At 48.5% G+C, this 17,405-nt stretch overlaps 1 protein-coding gene across 1 annotated transcript in view; it reads left to right on the plus strand.

Moving 5' to 3' along the window:
• Positions 1 to 17,405, plus strand: part of POLR3B (RNA polymerase III subunit B) — a 1,940,302-nt gene that overhangs the window by 1,468,854 nt on the left and 454,043 nt on the right. The gene's annotated exons all lie outside the window — the stretch shown is intronic.

Here is a 17,405-nt window from a genome sequence, read left to right on the forward strand (position 1 = left end):
TGACCATGTAATTGGGGATAGGGATATGGTCACTTGAGCACTGCCAGAGGAGCCAGGTAACATCAGTCCTCAGCCCCAGCAGGAAATAGACCTTTCATATCTAGTAACTGAAGTTTCTTTGCCAACAGCATATTTAATTTGTTGGTGGAGAATTGGCTTACGTTTATGGGGCAGTTTTGGAAGCTACAGTTGAAATTTGTACACAGACTGTGGGCCTCATCACGAAGTTGGCGGTATTTGCACCGGGATATTGGCAGCGCAAATTGCGTTAACACTACTTGGCCCAGCGCTATTTGCTCCGGATAATGAGAAGCGGTAAGGCAGTAAAACCCCATTGGGGCCATTTTACCCTAAGGTTTGGTGTGATGCTATCAGCGGTGGCGCAATTAGCGCTGTGCTAATAGCGCCGAAAACGGGCGGGAAGGGGGAAAGGTAAAAGTTCCACTTTCCGCTCAACTCATGATTGGGCCAACCCTTAAATGCGGCACTAATAGCGTTACTGACGCATTTAAGACCTACTTCCCAACTCGTGATGAGGCCTGTGTCTAAAGACAAAAAACATTGGGCCTCATTACGAGTCAGGCGGTAACCCTGCCGGTGCTACCGGCAGGTTGCAGCCGGACTCGTACTATTTAACTGCCGCCTAACTTCCCGGTGCCACTGTGACATTACAATGCCAGCGGCCCAGGAAGTCAGGTGCCACTAAAATATTAGTCATCATTCCCATAGAGTCCCATAGGAGTCTATGGGAGTGGGGACTCTCGGAAGCGCCGGCACCGTTGCTAACGGAGCCAGCGTTTCCGTGAAGTGTCTGCCTTCTGTGGCAGCTGCGCCCGGCAGGGTCAGACCTGTCAGGCGCAGCAGCCTCAGCAGGCAAACTCCTAGTTTGCCAGTCCGGAAACAAGAATGCCAGTGAGCTTACTCGCAACCTTGTTTCCGGACTGGCAAACTTGTAATGAGGCCCATTGAATGTTTAACGTATCGGGTGAGTATTATTTCACAGAGCCCTGTTAGATAAAGTTCCTTTTCCGTGGTTAGGGTCTCTTCATTAAACGACATGATCTATTTCACTGCCTAATAATGAACACTCTTCCTCTGCATCTTGCTGGACAGATTTAATCGAGTATTGGCACGAAGATTTGTTTGGTTTGACTTATCTTTGTACTGTTTCTTTATGCAGGGGCTTCGAGGTTCTCTTTATTAAAAAGGTATATTTGAGTCAGAGATGGCAAACCAGAGTTTAAGCTCTGATACAAATGGAGGTTGTCAATGGGAAATAGGATGTTGCTGGTGAAAAGCGCAATCCATCCGTTATCTTGAGTTCCCAACGTCTCCTTCCCTGGGCAAACTGTGGGTATACTCTGCATGCATTTTTTGTGAGAAAGCACCATAAAGTAAGTGCTGAAGGAAAAACCAGCCATAACATTGTAATGTCCTCCGTCACAGAAGCACTGAGGGAGAGCGGTGGCTATACCAGATGAGTGGCCTGCGGGTGTGCTGAAGTAATCCAGAAAGGGGATGAATAAGAGGTTTATTAATCAACTCACCAAATGGTGTGTCCTTGCCAGAACGCTGTATTGAGCTAAATGTGGTGCTTCACTGGTCCTGGTCTTTTGGTTCAGTCTGGAGTGGGTGGGTGGGTGGCTGGATGAATAATCGTAATATGAGCCAGTACCCAATGAGATTGATCCAGCTGGGGGAAGGGCAACTCTAAATTGGCTAGGATGTGTTGGCTATTTCTTTCTGTAATCTACCTATTGTAAGAAACCAGAAGGTGTCTCACCTGCTAGTCCCCGGGGGTCTCTCTCTTGGGTGGCCAGGGCCTTTGGAGCCTACCCTGGGAGTGGACCAGTGCAGGAGGATCACCAGGGTGAGGGGTCTTCGGGGAGTGGGACACATGATAGTGAGATGCGGTATCCCCCTCCCTGTAACACCTTTACCACATCCTACCCGGTAGGATGTTTAGGAACTCCCCCGTCCCCCTTTACCTTCACAAACACTTTCACACAGACAGCCCACTCTGGGAGAAAACAGACTCACACCCAAGCATTGTACCTGACATGTCCCACTACTATGGTCAGTCAAGGTCAGGCAATTACTGGTAACCACTACACCTGACTTCCATTAAACTTCCCCACGCAGATAAAAGGTGGAGCACAAGAGCACACTCTGAGCATGGCAAAGCACACGAAGGAACAGTGTTTTCCAGATGGCAGCTGAACTAGGGAAGAAAGACGGCAAACCAAGAAGGGTGAAAAAGTAGGGAGATACCCTTGACCTTTCTGGCGAGAAATCGTTACTTTCCAGAACCCTTCAGATTAGAAAGCGTAAGGCCAGGAAACCAGACTGAAGAATTCTGTATTGTCTGTCGGATATACCCGAGGCCCTCCTGCACTGCTGATTGGGTCGGGGAGGAACAGCAGCCACTGTGGTACCGTCCTTTTCTCCAAGATCAAAGCAGCACCAGAGAGATCAACACAGTCGGTGAGTTGGGGAGACTGATGCAAGACTGGTCTGTGTTGAAGTCAAGGTTGCAACCGGCTACATTGTATAAAGAGTGCAAGAATGAAGATTGCTAACGCGTGTGATGAAAGATGTGAGGATACAGTACCAATGACAGAGTGGCCCGGCAACGCGAGGGTGCTCAAACAAAGGTCTCTGTAAGGTATCCAGCCAAGAAGTGGCAGAAAAGAAAGTAGAAGATAGAAAGTATGAGAATTGAAGGTAATCGAAGTGGTCCTGCGATGGTTTAAGCGAAACCATAGCACATTCGAAAGTCTTTGTTTTTTTATACAAAGAGGAAAACGTAGAAAGTGAGATTACACGGTCTGAGCCCGAATGAGGGAGACCAATTGTGAACATTGTGCTAAAGGCGTCTGAGCCCGAAGGAGGTTGTGAGCATTGTGTTAAAGCAGTCTGAGCCCGAAGGAGGGAGATCCATGGTCAGAGCCCGATCGAGGGAGACCAATTGTGAACACTGAGTTAACGAGAACTTGTGAATGTGAAAATCCTGATGAGAAAGGAACTTTGGTGCTTCTTTATTACGACAGGCCCTCTGCAATAAGAGACTCTTTGGCAGATGTCCCTGATGCCTATGTTTTGAACTGTATCCTTGTGGCAGATAAGCCAGAGTGTGTGCGAAGCTCAACCATGCCGCCTTGCCCTGTGCTGAAAACGTGGACAAGGGAAGCCAAATGCTCAACTATCCTGACATATTATTTCTTGAACACTTTTCTTTTTGCATACATTGTCCACACCATTTGTATTTAGAAGTAAGGATTGGCAATAGGTTTATTAGTGTAGGCCCTTTAATTTTGACAAAGACTCCACTAGGGCTGCTTTATTATAATTTGAGGGTCATAGCTTGCTCCCATCCTTAGATGTAGGCTTTGATAGGTGTTCAACCAACCCATTGAAGTTAAATTAACACCCTTGAACTTTGATCACTTGTGTCTGTCTTCACTGTTTGATACCATGCATTCCTTGCACTATCATGAGTTCTCGTAAACATTTGTGGAATGGGGTTACGCTGACTGTGTATAAAACCATCATACAATGGTAGGCTACCATTGATTATGGATCTAGTAACCAATGGCTGTGGTACTGCTAGTGGTTTGGCAATCCACAGCAGATACATAGCAGCTGTATACAAAGCACATCCACGGTTCGGAAATTTGCTTACAGTAAGCATTATTGCTGGAATAGGTATAATCATGACATAAATGTGTTGTCGACAAAATTGGTTGTAGGAGTTCACTTTTGAGGTGGAGACACTGCCATGTTAAATGTTAAGCTTAAGTAAGCTCCTTATGAACCATTGCATATATTCTATAGAAAATGCCTGGTTGCCATTCAGCTGTGTTAGAGGGGTTAAGATTGGTAGTTGGGTGGATGGGAATTCTTTTGGAATATAGGGCAGTCCCAGGTGTGGAGGTGAGTTGGGGCAGCATTACACAATCTGCTGTGTTCGTTGGGTGAACTGGTGTTGCAAATCCCACATGGAAAACCTGTCTGTTGCTTTGGGCTGAGCAATTGACCTAATGAAGAATGCCAATGGTCTCGCAGTGAGTTCTGCTACAACAGGTCGTTAAGTTAGTTAGACACCACTTGTAAAGTGCTTAAAGTGTCGCACCTTGAAATACTTGTGTATAGGCACGTTATAAATACCATATCATATTACAAGCAGAACAGCAGCAGTAATTACCACTTTTCTGTTTCTCCTACAAAGCTAGTTTGAAGGCTGTTCTAATTTGCCAATCTCTTTTAATTCTAGGCTGGGCAATCCACATCTACAAGAACACATTGTCAACGGATAGCTATGATGAAGAATATGGTTTCCAAGTATGCTTTATTTAATTTTCTGCGCAGTGACAGGTTGTACATAGTGCAATTTTCCATATTCATTAATTTAATGCCTTATTTGGCACGAACATCGCTCCGAGGTGCTTCAGACGCCATACAATTAAACACATAAAAGAACAATTCACATCTAAAACAAGGTAACATCCAGTATTACAGCAAAAAAAAACATTATGTAACAGAAAACCATAAGTCCAAAACAAAGCAAGGAATACAGAACGTTTCAAAACTTTTGTAAAATACTTTGTCCTAGAACCACGTTTCAAGAGCTCTCAAAACTGAAGCAAATCCTGGGCCTGGCGAATACATGGGGAAATAGTGCCCAACTGGTTACAGCGGACCCAGAGAACAATTGTTTTTGTTGATTGACGCTGAAACCTGGGGACCTCCGAGTGCCTGATCTCTTGATTGTAAAGACCCCCAAGAATCACGAGAAATCACTAATTTGCCGGCGGAGTGGCTGGGGAAGTGATTGTGAATGGCCAAATAAACCACTTCAAACAATATCCTATCACCTAAAGGAAGCCAGTGGCATTGTATTAAGATGCAGGTGATGCAATTGAACTTCGGGGCCCTGACCCTCATCCGGAAGAGTGTCTTGAGGGGAGCGAGAGTGTAGGTTGAAGAAGTCCCAACCAGACTGAATTGCCAGTGTGGATGTGTCGATGTCTGAAGCCTGAACGAACAATCGAGAAGGGACCGATGAAAAAAAGTTTAAAAGCATTAAACAAAGAAAATCAAAATGTGCATCTTTCACCTTAGAATGGATGCTATGGAGGCGATGAGTGGATTTGGCAACAGCGGAGCAAGTCCATATTTTGAACCCTCTCCCGGTCAGCAATTCAGAATTGTTTTGGAGTACACATTGTGTGTACATGAACACACTACAGTAACTTGACAATCTTTATTTTGGTTTACTGATTTGAAAGTGTGTTGAATATTTGGCCCATTCCTGGTTACTAGACAGCATTGGAAGAACCTGGGGTTATGATATGATATGATATGATAAGGCATTTGTAACGCGCCTATACACAAGTGTTTCAAGGCGCGACGAGGCGGGGGGGGGGGAACAAGGGGAGACAGACAACGATCTTACTAGGCCAGGTGTCATTCAGATCGCGCAAGTGCAAGGGTAGAGGGGAAGGGAAAAGTGCATGGGGGAAAGGGAGAGGGGAAAGTGCAGTACAGGGTTATAAGCATACAGCATACAGGATAAATAACAAGGGCCAGCTGGTGGCAAGTGCGAGGTAAGTGCAGACAAGTGCTGGGAAGGGGGGCTGTATGGATACAGACACAGTCCCGTAGTGCAGGGGTTGCCGTGGAGGCAGTGCAGGGGAGAGTGGCTGGGCCGAGAACGGTGAATGGCCCAGTTGCAGATTCAGTGCAGTTTCAGTAGTATTAGCAGGGGAGAGGGGGAGAGAAAGCGGAGGCAAAGAGGAAGGTTTTGAGGTGCTTCCGGAACCGGAGGTGGTTCTCCTCAAGTTTCAGGGAGGTAGGAAGGCTGTTCCAGAGGGAGGCCCCTGCAGTGGAAAGAGATCTGCCCCCAAGGGTTTGGCTCTGCCTCCAGGGTTTGCCGCAGCAGCTTCCAGTGGCTAGCAAACAATTCCACCACTCGGTCACCCCTTGATGGGGCTGGCCAACAGCAGATGGCAGTTCAAATATTTGTTTGTGGATGTCAACGTGTGAGAATGCCAAACGCAGCTGTGGAAAAGATGATGATGATTATGTGTAGTACTTTGACTAATGGTGCTATGATGAGAGAAACTGCTCCAAAAATAAGGTTTTGATTGCTTTCTTTAAAAATGCAAGCAATTATTTGTTCATGATTATCTTGTATTTGTCAAGCTTGTTTATTGTCACTGAATTTCTTAATTATTCCTGGCCTAAATTAGTACAGTACATAATTGTGTGCGTGCTGTAATAGTCATTTTTAATTCTCTGTATTTTTCAATGAGAGCCAGAATGCCAATTGTAGAACCTATTAAACACTGTGGATAAAAAAAAACGCACACTCCATCACCATATTTAAACATGTGTTCTTTGTATTGTTATTCCATACATGCCAACATGCCCTATCCCATTCGGGAGATGCTTTTCCAGTTCTGGTTTTAACTCTGCACCGTTGGACTGCCCACATTTGTTATATGCTGTTTTAGGTCAATGTTTGTATTGTCTTGCCGTTGGCCTGCTGATGTGGTCGTGTGTGCCATGTCGGATTTTACAGCGTTGCACTAGTAACTGTTATGGACCAGTGCAATGTACTCCTTGTATCGCCCCCAGAAGGTGCAGCGGCTGATGAGTCGCAGAGAGATTCTAACTTGAGGTGCAGTCGTGCTCACTGTCGGAGATGAGGATCACTTGGGTCCATGAGCTATCAATTTGGACGAATGACACCTGCAAATAGTGCATAAATCATCAGGGGGGCGCAGAAGCTGGTTGCCTGAAACAGCGCTCCTCACTTCAGGCTGCTTCAAACTAAAATAAAGACAGTTTTACAGCAATTCTTTTTTACCTTGCCTGGCGTACCTGCTCCTCGATCGCTGGGGAACCCCTGGTCCGGGTTTCTCCAAGAGTCGGACCTTTTTGCCGGCTCTGGGACATTACAACGCCAACGGCTCCTCCTGCACCTGACCTCTTCCCTCCTCCTCTTACGCGGACTCGCCAGACCTCTGCAGGCCGTGCGGTCTTTATCTGGAGCTGGACTCCTCTCCCTGCTCTCTCCGGTGCGAGTCGCGGATCCTCAAGCAACGGCTCTTCCAGCCCACCATCGCTGCTCACAGGGAGCCGGGCCTCTCCATTCTGCCCCCACGTCCATTGGATGTTGCGCAGGGCCTCCAGCAGCAACTCCCCCCAGCCTGCCATCGCTGTACACAGGGAGCCGGGCCTCTCCATTCTGCCCCTGCGTCCATTGCAACCCCCCCAGCCCTCCATCGCTGCTCTCTGGTGCAGAGCCCCTGCCTTCTGCTCCTGCCCCCACCAGGTAAAGCGTGGGGCCTCTGACAGTGGCCCTCCCCAGCCCGACATCTCGAGGAGCGGGCCTCAACATTTAGCACCAGTATCCATCAGAAAAGGCGCAGGGCCTCTGGCAGCAACTCTCCCCAGCCCGCCACTGCTGCTCACGGGAGCCTCTGTCCACTGCTCCTGCCCTCTTCAGGTGAGGCGCAGGGCCTCTGACTGCAGCTCTCTCTCCAACCCGACAACACTGATTACGGGGAGCGGGGTCTCTACAAACTACCCCAGTATCCATCAGACGATGCGCGGGGCCTCTGACAGTGGCCCTCTCCAACTTACCTTCACGCGGAGCGGGGCCTCAGTATCCAGCACCTGCGTCCATCGGATGAGGCGTGGGGCCTCTGGCAGCAACTCTCCCTAGCCCGCCTTTACTGCTCACGGGGCGAGGAGCCTCTGCCCTCTGCCCACTGCTCCTGCATCCTTCAGGTGAGGCGTAGGGCCCCTGACTGCAGCTCTCCCCAGCCCACCATTGCTGCTCACGGGGAGCGGGGCCTTTGCAGTCGTCTCCGGCTTCACTCCTCTGTGTGACACAGTGCCTTTGCCGGCGGCTCTCGGCCTCAGGCTCTGGCCTTAAGGACCCTTCAACTGCTGGCGAGCAGGGCCTCTCCCACCTAGTCTGGTCCACTCTCTGGTCTTCCGACTGCTAGCGACTGCAGCACCCAGCTGACCCTGTAAACAGAGCCTCTGCCTGCATCTCCCAGACACCCCTTCCACGTTCACTGTGTGTCATCCAATGCTGCCCCTACTTGACGGCTCTCTGCTGCCTTCCTGGCTGCCCACTCCAGCGGTCCTTTTCGACCACATCATCCTCCCCATTTCCTTGTCTCCATCGTGCTCTCCCGACAACATCGAGGACTTCCTCCCGCCTTTTCCTCCTCTTGCATGACTCCACCATAGTCGAGTGGCTGCTGCAGCTCTGCGAGTCATTCCTCATCGGATCCTTCTGCTGGCATTGAGGACCTCTCCTCTTGCTTCCTCCTCAACGCTTCTGGAACTTTGCAGTGCCTCTGGAACTTGGCAATGCCTCTGGAACCTCCCAGTGCCCCCGCACATCTAACGCTCTAAGCCACAACCCAAGACTCCAAGCCTCTGGAACTTGGCAGTGCCTCTGGAACTTGCCAGTGCCCCTGCTTACCTAACGCCCTAAGCCACAACCCAAAACGACTGCACTTCCCACTGAATCCTCATTTGCCTAGCCCACTTTCTCCCCCTAAAATCTCTGCTGTGCCTTCTTAAGCTCCTGCTCTCACCCTTCCCCCTTTTTTTATTCAATTTTTCCTCAAACCACTCCCCTCCCCTTTCTTATGCATATTACCAAACTCCTCCCTCCCCGTACTCATCACTCCCTTCCCCTCTCTCCCCTAGCCCCTTCCTCTCCTACTCTCCATCTCCCTCTTCCTCATGTCCATTCCCCTCCTCCATATCCTTCCCCACGCCTCCCACCCCACACCTACCCCCCCCTCACCGTCCTAACCTCATCTACCCCCCTATTGTCCATCCCTCCAACCTCATCAATATTGCTCTCTGGAACGCCAGATCCCTCTGCAAAAAGACCGCTGCCGTCCTGGACAATTTCTTTCGTCTCAAGCTTCATTTCCTATGTCTAACTGAAACCTGGATCCCCCTTCACAACTCTACTGTCCCTGCTTCCCTCACCACCTCCTCTTCATCCTTCACTCACATCTCTCGCCCTTCTAGTCGTGGCGGCGGCATAGGCCTTCTCTTGCACCCTAAACATCTTTCCTCTGCCTCCTCACCCCCCTTCCTACTTTCCCTTCCTTTGAATATCTTTACAAATCCTTTTCTTCCCCCTCACCCTATCTCCTTTCTAATCATCTATCGGCCTCCTGGCCCCCTTTCCTCATTCTTCGACGACCTTGACCACCTCCTCTCTCTTATTTCCCCCTCCCCCTCTCCTCTAACTGTACTAGGCGACTTTAATCTGCACATCCCTAGCCCTCCTCACTCCTCGCCCCTCTTCTCTATCCTTGACTCCTATCTCCTCTCCCTTCCTCTCCCACCCACTCTTCTCGCTCCACTCTTGACCTTATCTTCAACTTAACCTACCCCTCTTCTACTGTCTCTACACTACCTATCTATCTCTCTGACCATGCTCTACTCTCCTCCTCCCTTACTTCCTGTCCCCTTTCACCTTCCCCTTTACCCTCCCCTACTATCTTTTCTTGGCGGGACCTTTGCGACTTTAATCCCTCTCTCTTTTTCGACACTTGTTCTTCCTCTCTTCCCTCACTCCCTGATTTCTCTTCCCTTCTGCTCAGTGAAGCACTATCCACTCTCTCCTCCTCTATCTCCTCCACTCTTGACTTACTCTACCCCCTCTCCTCTTTCCGTCCTACCAGTAAACCCTCTCAACCTTGGCTCTCTCCTCAACTTCTCTCCATGCGTCGTCTTGAGCGACTCTGGGTCAAATTTCCCTCACCATCCAACCAAAGCTCTTACTTCTCCTACCATTCTCTTTATGACTCATGCCTTGCCTCTGCTAAACGTTCATACTACTCTAACCTTCTCCACACTCAAACCCCTCACCCTTGCAGTATTTTCCAAACCCTCTCTCGCCTTCTTTCCCCACCTACTCCTGACCCGGCTGCATCTTCTACCCTTTCTCCTTCTGACTTTGAAAACTACTTCTCCAAGATTTTTTCTCTTCGTCAAAAAATTAACTGCTCTTCCTACTCCCCCCGTTCCCTCTTAACATGCATGTCTGCTTCTCGCCTGTCTCCCATTCTGAAGTCTCTCTCCTCCTGTCCAAAGCCCATCCTACGTCTGCCCCTTCTGATCCTCTCCCCACCCTTCTTATCCCCAAGATCTACCCTCTTCTTATTCCTTACTTAACTTCCTTCTTCAACTCCTGCCTTCCCTGGCCACCTTCCCCTCTGCATTTAAGCATGCCACCATCATCCCTATCCTGAAGAAACCTTCTGCTGATCCCCTTCTTACCTCTAACTTCCGTCCAATCTCTCTTCTCCCATTCCTCTCTAAACTTCTTGAACGCCTTGCTTACTCCCAGCTCTCAGCCTTTGTCACTAATCTCTCTCTCCTACCCCCCTCTCAATCTGGCTTCAGACCTAAACACTCTCCCGAAACTGCCCTCACTTATATCCTTAACTCCTTTCTTTCCGCTCGATGCTCTAAGCAATCCTCTGTCCTTATCCTCCTTGACCTATCTGCTGTTTTCGATACTGTTGATCACCCCCTACTTCTCAATACTCTGTCTTCCTTTGGTTTCAAAGGCTCTGTTCTTAACTGGCTCTCCTCCTACCTCTCCTCCCGCTCATTCGCTGTCTCCTGGGGCGGCCGTTTCTCGCCTCGCCTCCCCTCCCCTCGGAATAGGGTGCACCCCAAGGTTCGGTTCTTGGCCCTTTCCTATTCTCTCTCTACACCTCTCTCCTTGCCCCTGTTATCTCTTCATTCGGTATCTCTCACCATTTCTATGCTGATGACACCCAACTCTTCCTTTTTCTCTTCCTTCTCTTCTGATCTCCATCTTAAACTCTCTTCCTGTCTTACTGTCATTAAAAACTGGATGTCATCCCGTTTTCTTTCTCTCAATACTGATAAGATCGAAGTCCTGTTCTTTCCCTCCAATACTCTTCCCCCTCCTTCTCCTCCACCTTTCATTCACTTTCCCTCTCCAATCTTCCTATCACTGCCCACGCTCGCAATCTAGGCATTCACTTTGACTCTTCCCTCTCCTTTGCCCACCATATTTCTCTTATCTCTCGCACCTGTCGCTACCACCTCTTCAATATTCGCAAGGCCCGTTCCTCTCTCACCTTCCATGCAACAAAACTTCTAATCTCCTCCCTTATCTTCTTTCACCTCTTCTACTGCTCCTCCCTACTCTTTGGGCTACCAGCTTCTCATCTTGCTCCCCTCAAATCTATATACCACTCAGCTATCCGTACCCTCTGTCTCCTTGTCCCGCATGACTCCATTTCCTCTTCACTCTCCTCTCTTGGCTGGCTTCCCTTTCACTCCCAACTTAAATTTCATTTCCTCTGTCTAGTCTTTAAATCTCTCCATGAGCTGGCTCCCCCTTATCTCTCCTCTCGCCACTCTTTCTATAATCCCTCCCGCCCCCTCCGTTCAGCCGACCACTTCCTTCTCACTGCTCCCCTTTCCCCATGTGCCTCCTCCCGTTTCTGCACCTTTCAGCTCCTAGCCCCCCTCCACTGGAACTCCTTACCTCTCTCGATCCGCTCCACACCTACCTTTTCCTCCTTTCGCACTTCCCTGAAATCTCTTGTTCTCCATTCCTCGCCTTGAAACCTTCCCCTCCTCTTATCCTCTCCCCTTCCCTCGAATCCCCCTATCATCCTCTCCTCCTTCCCCCCTTCCCTATCCTCCCTCACTTCACCCTCATATCCCTTCCTCCTCCCCTTCCCCACCTCTCCTCTCCTCTCCCCTCCCCCCTCACTAATGAATTGCTCTGCTTACTGCTTTTATTGGTTTGATTCATTGTAAATTGCTTCTTGGTTATAATGTTCTATGTATTCTGTTATAATGTAAAGCGCTTTGGCTGAAAGCGCTATATAAATAATAAATACAAATAGCATTCTTTTGGACGCACTATGAACTAGTTTCTCACTGTCTGAATAGAGCACGCTTGGTTTTGATAAAGTGGCCGTTTTTCGATGCTACCGGCCAGAAATCGTCTGACCGGTTACCACACGCACTTAAGCAGGCTGAGTGTGTGCAGACACCGAGCCAGCGCAGCGTCCGTAGTGTCCTTTTGTAGTGCTCTGTGTGTGGAAGGCCGCTTTTCCTTGTTTTGTTGCGGGTGCCGTTTGCAAGTCATTGTCTGTGTTCTGTGAGGTCGGTGTATTCAGCTGCTCTGACCCGGGGTCTCGCGCATTTAGCTCCCTGGATACAGTGTGCTCTGACGTTGCCACCGATGCCTGGCCAGACAAAAGCCCGCGAATGGCGCTTAAGCAATAAAAACCCTTTGTCCCGTCGCCTTTCCGAAACACCTGACTACAGAGAATAAACTGCGACACCACAACAGGCCAATTCGAGAGTTGGCACCTGACACAGCCCTGCCTTTCACTGAACCCCAAGTAGTCTGCTTTCAATGTCAAAATGAAGCTTGCATCTAATTTAAAGCATGAAGGGAGGTGCCCAAGACGTGCTTCTCTATACAAGTTCACGCTTTCGTAGAAGTCGTTTCATTGCAATGTATTGGTTCCCGTTTCCATGTATTTGAAAGGAAAATATCATCGGTTAATCAATTTAAAAATGTCTGGTAAAAAAGTAAATACATAACGTTGTGCTGCTTTTGGCGGGAAATGTGTCTGTGTGCACATCGTTTCAAAACTGGATATGGTTAACAACATGTAAATATTTCAACATTTGTAATGTTGAATGCGAAGGCGTATATCGTATGTAAAATTGGCATCACAATGATGTACGCGTTCGTTTTTGCTTTGGATTTCAGTTTGCTACTAGTTGGTGCTTCTTTCTGGCAATTGTCGCTCTACAGATCCCAACTTGGAGAACTCGTCCAGCTAACCGGACACCTGTGCCAGTTTTCCTTAACATGTGAAGTGATACAGTGCAATGTTGGCCTGCTATTGCCCTCTAGCACATACGTATTCCAGCAGTTGGCTTTGTACTGGTGAAACTTAGAACTGCACGTGCATTGTGTACATAATGTGAGCCCAGATCCCATGTTGCAACTGAAAGCCTTCAGAGGAGCACATTTGGAAAGGCTTCGTACAGAGCCTTTTTTAATTACTTGTTGCCCTTCCGTTTTATTTGTTAATCAGCAAAGGACCCCCCATTGTGCTCTGAAGTGAAACATTTATCTTTTGTACAAATGCAAATCGTATGTTTGCCAGGTACCAATAAGACTTTCTTTGCACGAGTTTCCATCGTTTGGCTACCCTCAGCAAAGTCAGCTTGGGGATATTGCAATGTTTGACAATGCTGCCTGCTCATCTCTTTACCACTCCGCCCGTTTTAAGTAGCACCTGTTTTCAGTTTATAAAAAAGATCAGATAAAAATAGCATTGCATTGTTGACTACTATAATTGGTGGCTGCCCTGCCTGATCAGTAATCCGTGTTTCTTGGGAGCTGCTTGTGAAGGAAAGTGCAGCAAAAAGCTTGTGGCGTCCGGATACGTTTTGGTTCGTCACTGGCTCCACGTTCATCGGGATTTAACCGCAAAATACTTTGCCTAATCTATAACTAGCAAAGGATTGTGCTTAGTGTAGACAGCATTCCTATTCCAACCTCAGGGGTCAGTGATCTGGTATTTAGGGTAACTAAAGGATGGGCCAGATGTATGTAGTTCCTTTTATATTTCCTTCCTGGCAGCAGAATTACTGAACATTGCGTGACTGAAAATGGCAGATTTTATGAGTTTGTTCCAAGCAAAAAACTATAAAATATGTGGACGGGGCAGATGGAAGGCACCCTGTGGCATTGCTTCCCCGAAGCCAATACTATCAACCAACTAAGGGGATAATTCATAGATTTCAGCGCAGAGGCAGCGCACACGAGCAGCGCAGAGAGGGAGCATGCACCTGCGTGCGCCAGCCGTGTGCGCTAAACAGCATTCGAGCGCACCACGTTTTCATGGAATAACTAAGCCATTTTGAGCGCTGGCGCAGTGAACATCCCGCAGCGCTAGTTACGCCCCCCAAGAACACCTCTTGCACAAGGAAAAGCCATTGAAATGGTTAATGCAGCGCAAAGGCCTGTGCTAACCCTGGAGCAGTTTGCAGGGCCGCTACACTGTAATCGTGTGAAAATACTAGCGTACCCCGCTCTGGGCAGCCAAAACGTGTGAAAATGTACTAACGCACCCCACGGAATACGCGTACCCCGCTCGCGCCAGGTAAATTGCGTAGAAAAAGTAGCCCCTGTGATGTGGGCTGCCTGTGGGGCATGGCCAGGGTGGATGGGCTGCCTGCGGGGTATGGGGAGGGTGAGTGGGCTGCCTGTGGGGCATGCCCAGGGTGGATGGGGTGGGGTGGCTGGGTGTATTTTGGGGGTGCGTGGGGAGTTACACATGCGACAGGTCTTGTGCGAGTGTGGTACGTGTATTACTGGGGTACGCAGGGAGTTTCACACGCGATAGGCCTTGTGCGAGCGTGGTATGTCTATTACTGGGGTACGCGGGGAGTCTCTCATTCGATAGGCCTTGTGCAAGCATGGTACGTGTATTTTGGGGGTGCGTGGGGAGTTACACACGTGACAGGCCTTGTGCGAGTGTGGTACGTCTATTACTGGGGTACGCGGGGAGTTTCACACGCGATAGGCCTTGTGCGAGCGTGGTACGTGTATTACTGGGGTACGCGGAGAGTTTCACATGCGAGAGGCCTTGTGCGAGTGTGGTACGTGTATTTTGGGGGTGTGCAGGGAGTCACACACCTTCACCTTCCTAGTCTAACAGGCGCCACATTTCTCCACACCACCTTAACATTAAAACGCTCCACACCAAATACCCTTGACCACAAACCGAAAAACGACACGCATGCAGAAACTCGACTGGGTCTCCTCACAAACTCAGACTGGATACCAAATATGTCTGTTCTAGTTTATCACTGGGCACTGCACCTCCAGAAACATCTAGACGCTTAGCCCCTCAATGCTGTCCTTCTTCCACCTTCCTTTCTGAACCCATCTCTTGCAGTTCCGAAGCACTGAGAGGCCTTGAAAATGGCAAAAGCCGCTCTCAATAAGACCCTACACACAAGTTGCATCAAATCCTACTGTATGACAACTGCTGGGGTCAGCTTAGCTTGGTATGGGTTCACAAACATCAAGGAATTAAATGTTATCGGTTTAGTTTCAGTAGGCGCATTTTGGGCTTACACAAAAGGCTAGCTCACTTTTATCATCCTTCTCTGTTCAACATTTGCAAAACATTTGTATAATTTGTTTAATAATGCTTTCTTTCCTTCTATGTCCTTTATTTTACCTTCTCTCTTCTCCCTTCATCTTCATGTCATATATGTTCTGTGATATTATTGGTCTTTGTTACTGCACACGTCACCACCTCAAAGGTCTGAAAGTCCCAAGCCTTGTTGATGTAAAGCTGAAGTGTGACACCACCCAGGGTGGCAACCACACTGTGTTGTGTGGAGTGAAAAGAAAAAAGGGACCATGGTGAGGCGAAGAGTAGGGGGGCAGTCAGGCAGATAAGGCTTACAGACTAAACTCACAAACATATGCAGAAACAATAAAGTAAAACGAATTGTGACAAAGTGCCCTGTTTAGTCGGGCTAGTGGTTGGTGGGGTCGCACAATAGACACTTCGGCATAGGATAATGGTAATACTCTGTCCCCTTTAAGAAAATCGAGTAGTGGCGTTCCCATGGAGCTCCCCTTGTGCAGGTGCTGAAGCTGCTCCCAAATCCTTGTAAGCCAAGAGAGGAACCTAAACCAGACCGATAACTGCAAGACAGCCTGCCTGCAGCTTAAGGAAGAAGAGTGAGCTGGGAACTCCAATATGGCAGACGTGGTTCTCTAAACTGTGGGCCAGATCTTTCCATGCCTAGAGAACTATAAGATTCCCAAGTTCCCCATGCAAAACCACTACACCTGATCCCTATTCTATCAGACAGAGGCTGGATAGAGGGGCAAAACCTCAAGGGTTCAGTTAGATGCTGGTGCAGGGTGGAAGGAAGACCTGCTTTGGTGCTGGCTGGAGAGAGGAAGAGAAGAAACCTGCCAAGAAGCAGGAGGCAGAGTGCAACAGAGCCCCTGTAGTTGGGTAGAGGAAGGGACAGGCCACTGGAGGAAAGACCTAGAAGGCTGGGGTAAGGCAGAGACTAGAGGCTGCATGAAGGGCTTTAGGGTCTGAGTAAAGGCACACCCAAAAGGTGGTGAGTTAAGAGCCTCAGTATGCTGGGAGAAGGAGGACCCATGAGGCTGTGGAAAGGAATGTCCAGAAAGAAGATAACGGAGAGAAGTGTAGAACAGTTGTGGTTATGAGGAAAGTGCACAAAGGGGCGAAGAAGTCAGTAGAATTGAAATAGGTTTAGACTATCTTAAGTGTTGTGAGAGAGGGGGCCCCAGGGGGCGAAGGGGAGGGGAATAAATAGCTGTTGAAAGAAATCATTGATGAATGATGGATAAGAAAAGAACAGGCGATGGAGGAAAGTGAAGCAGAGGAAAAATTGAAGGAATTGAAAGAGCCTCTGTGTTATGTAAACTGCCCCAGAAATGCCCACACAAACATTTTCAAGGATACAAGTATGAGAAGGAGTCCGGTTAAAAGGATTAGGAATACCACATCAGTACTCACCCAAAACTGCAAGAGAGAACCAGACGTAATATTGGATTAAGCACATCCTCCCCTTTGTAATCGCTCCTTCTTCCCAACACCTATTTTAATCAACAAAACTGAAATGGGAAACCTACAAGTGATAGAGTTCAGTAATGCCTTTTATCATAGTAGATAGATAGGAGACCCGTTTCCAAGAGATAAACGGGAAAAAGAAAACGATGCAGTCTGATGGGCCTGACCCGCACAGCACGAGGATGCAAGCAATGAATGAAGGACCTCCAATAGGATGTGGTTCTACAGTAACTAGTTCTCTCAATACCAAGTTACAGAGTTACAACCAGTGGAAAGTTCCAGCGAATGGCACCAGCCATGCCCGGACAATCTGAGCAAACCAAAATCATGGGGAATCCAAAGTTGGTATCAAGTCAAAAACCAGTGAATCCAAGTACACCAAAGATAGCCTAAAACCAGAGGAAAATCCAGAAAACCAGTTCACGAAATCAGGCCAAGGTAAAAAAAATCCATATCAACAAAACAATCAGTAAAACAGAAACGCTGCGCTTCCACATTCCGCGACTCGTACTTTAACGTAACAGCTTGGCTTTGCGTGTCCGACGCGGATCACTTGTTCAGGCACCCATTGCTACCGCACCAAGAGTTCAACTTGAAACGCCATTTTCTTTGAGTCCTCTTTCCCCGAGGCGCCTTGATAACTGCCATGGAAACCGGGAAGATCATCTCATGTGACGTCCGGACCAGGGCAGTATCAAACACTGG

This window comes from Ambystoma mexicanum, chromosome 12 (genome assembly GCF_040938575.1).
Source record: "Ambystoma mexicanum isolate Mex_15411 chromosome 12, UKY_AmexF1_1, whole genome shotgun sequence".
NCBI classification, from domain to species: Eukaryota; Metazoa; Chordata; class Amphibia; order Caudata; family Ambystomatidae; genus Ambystoma; species Ambystoma mexicanum.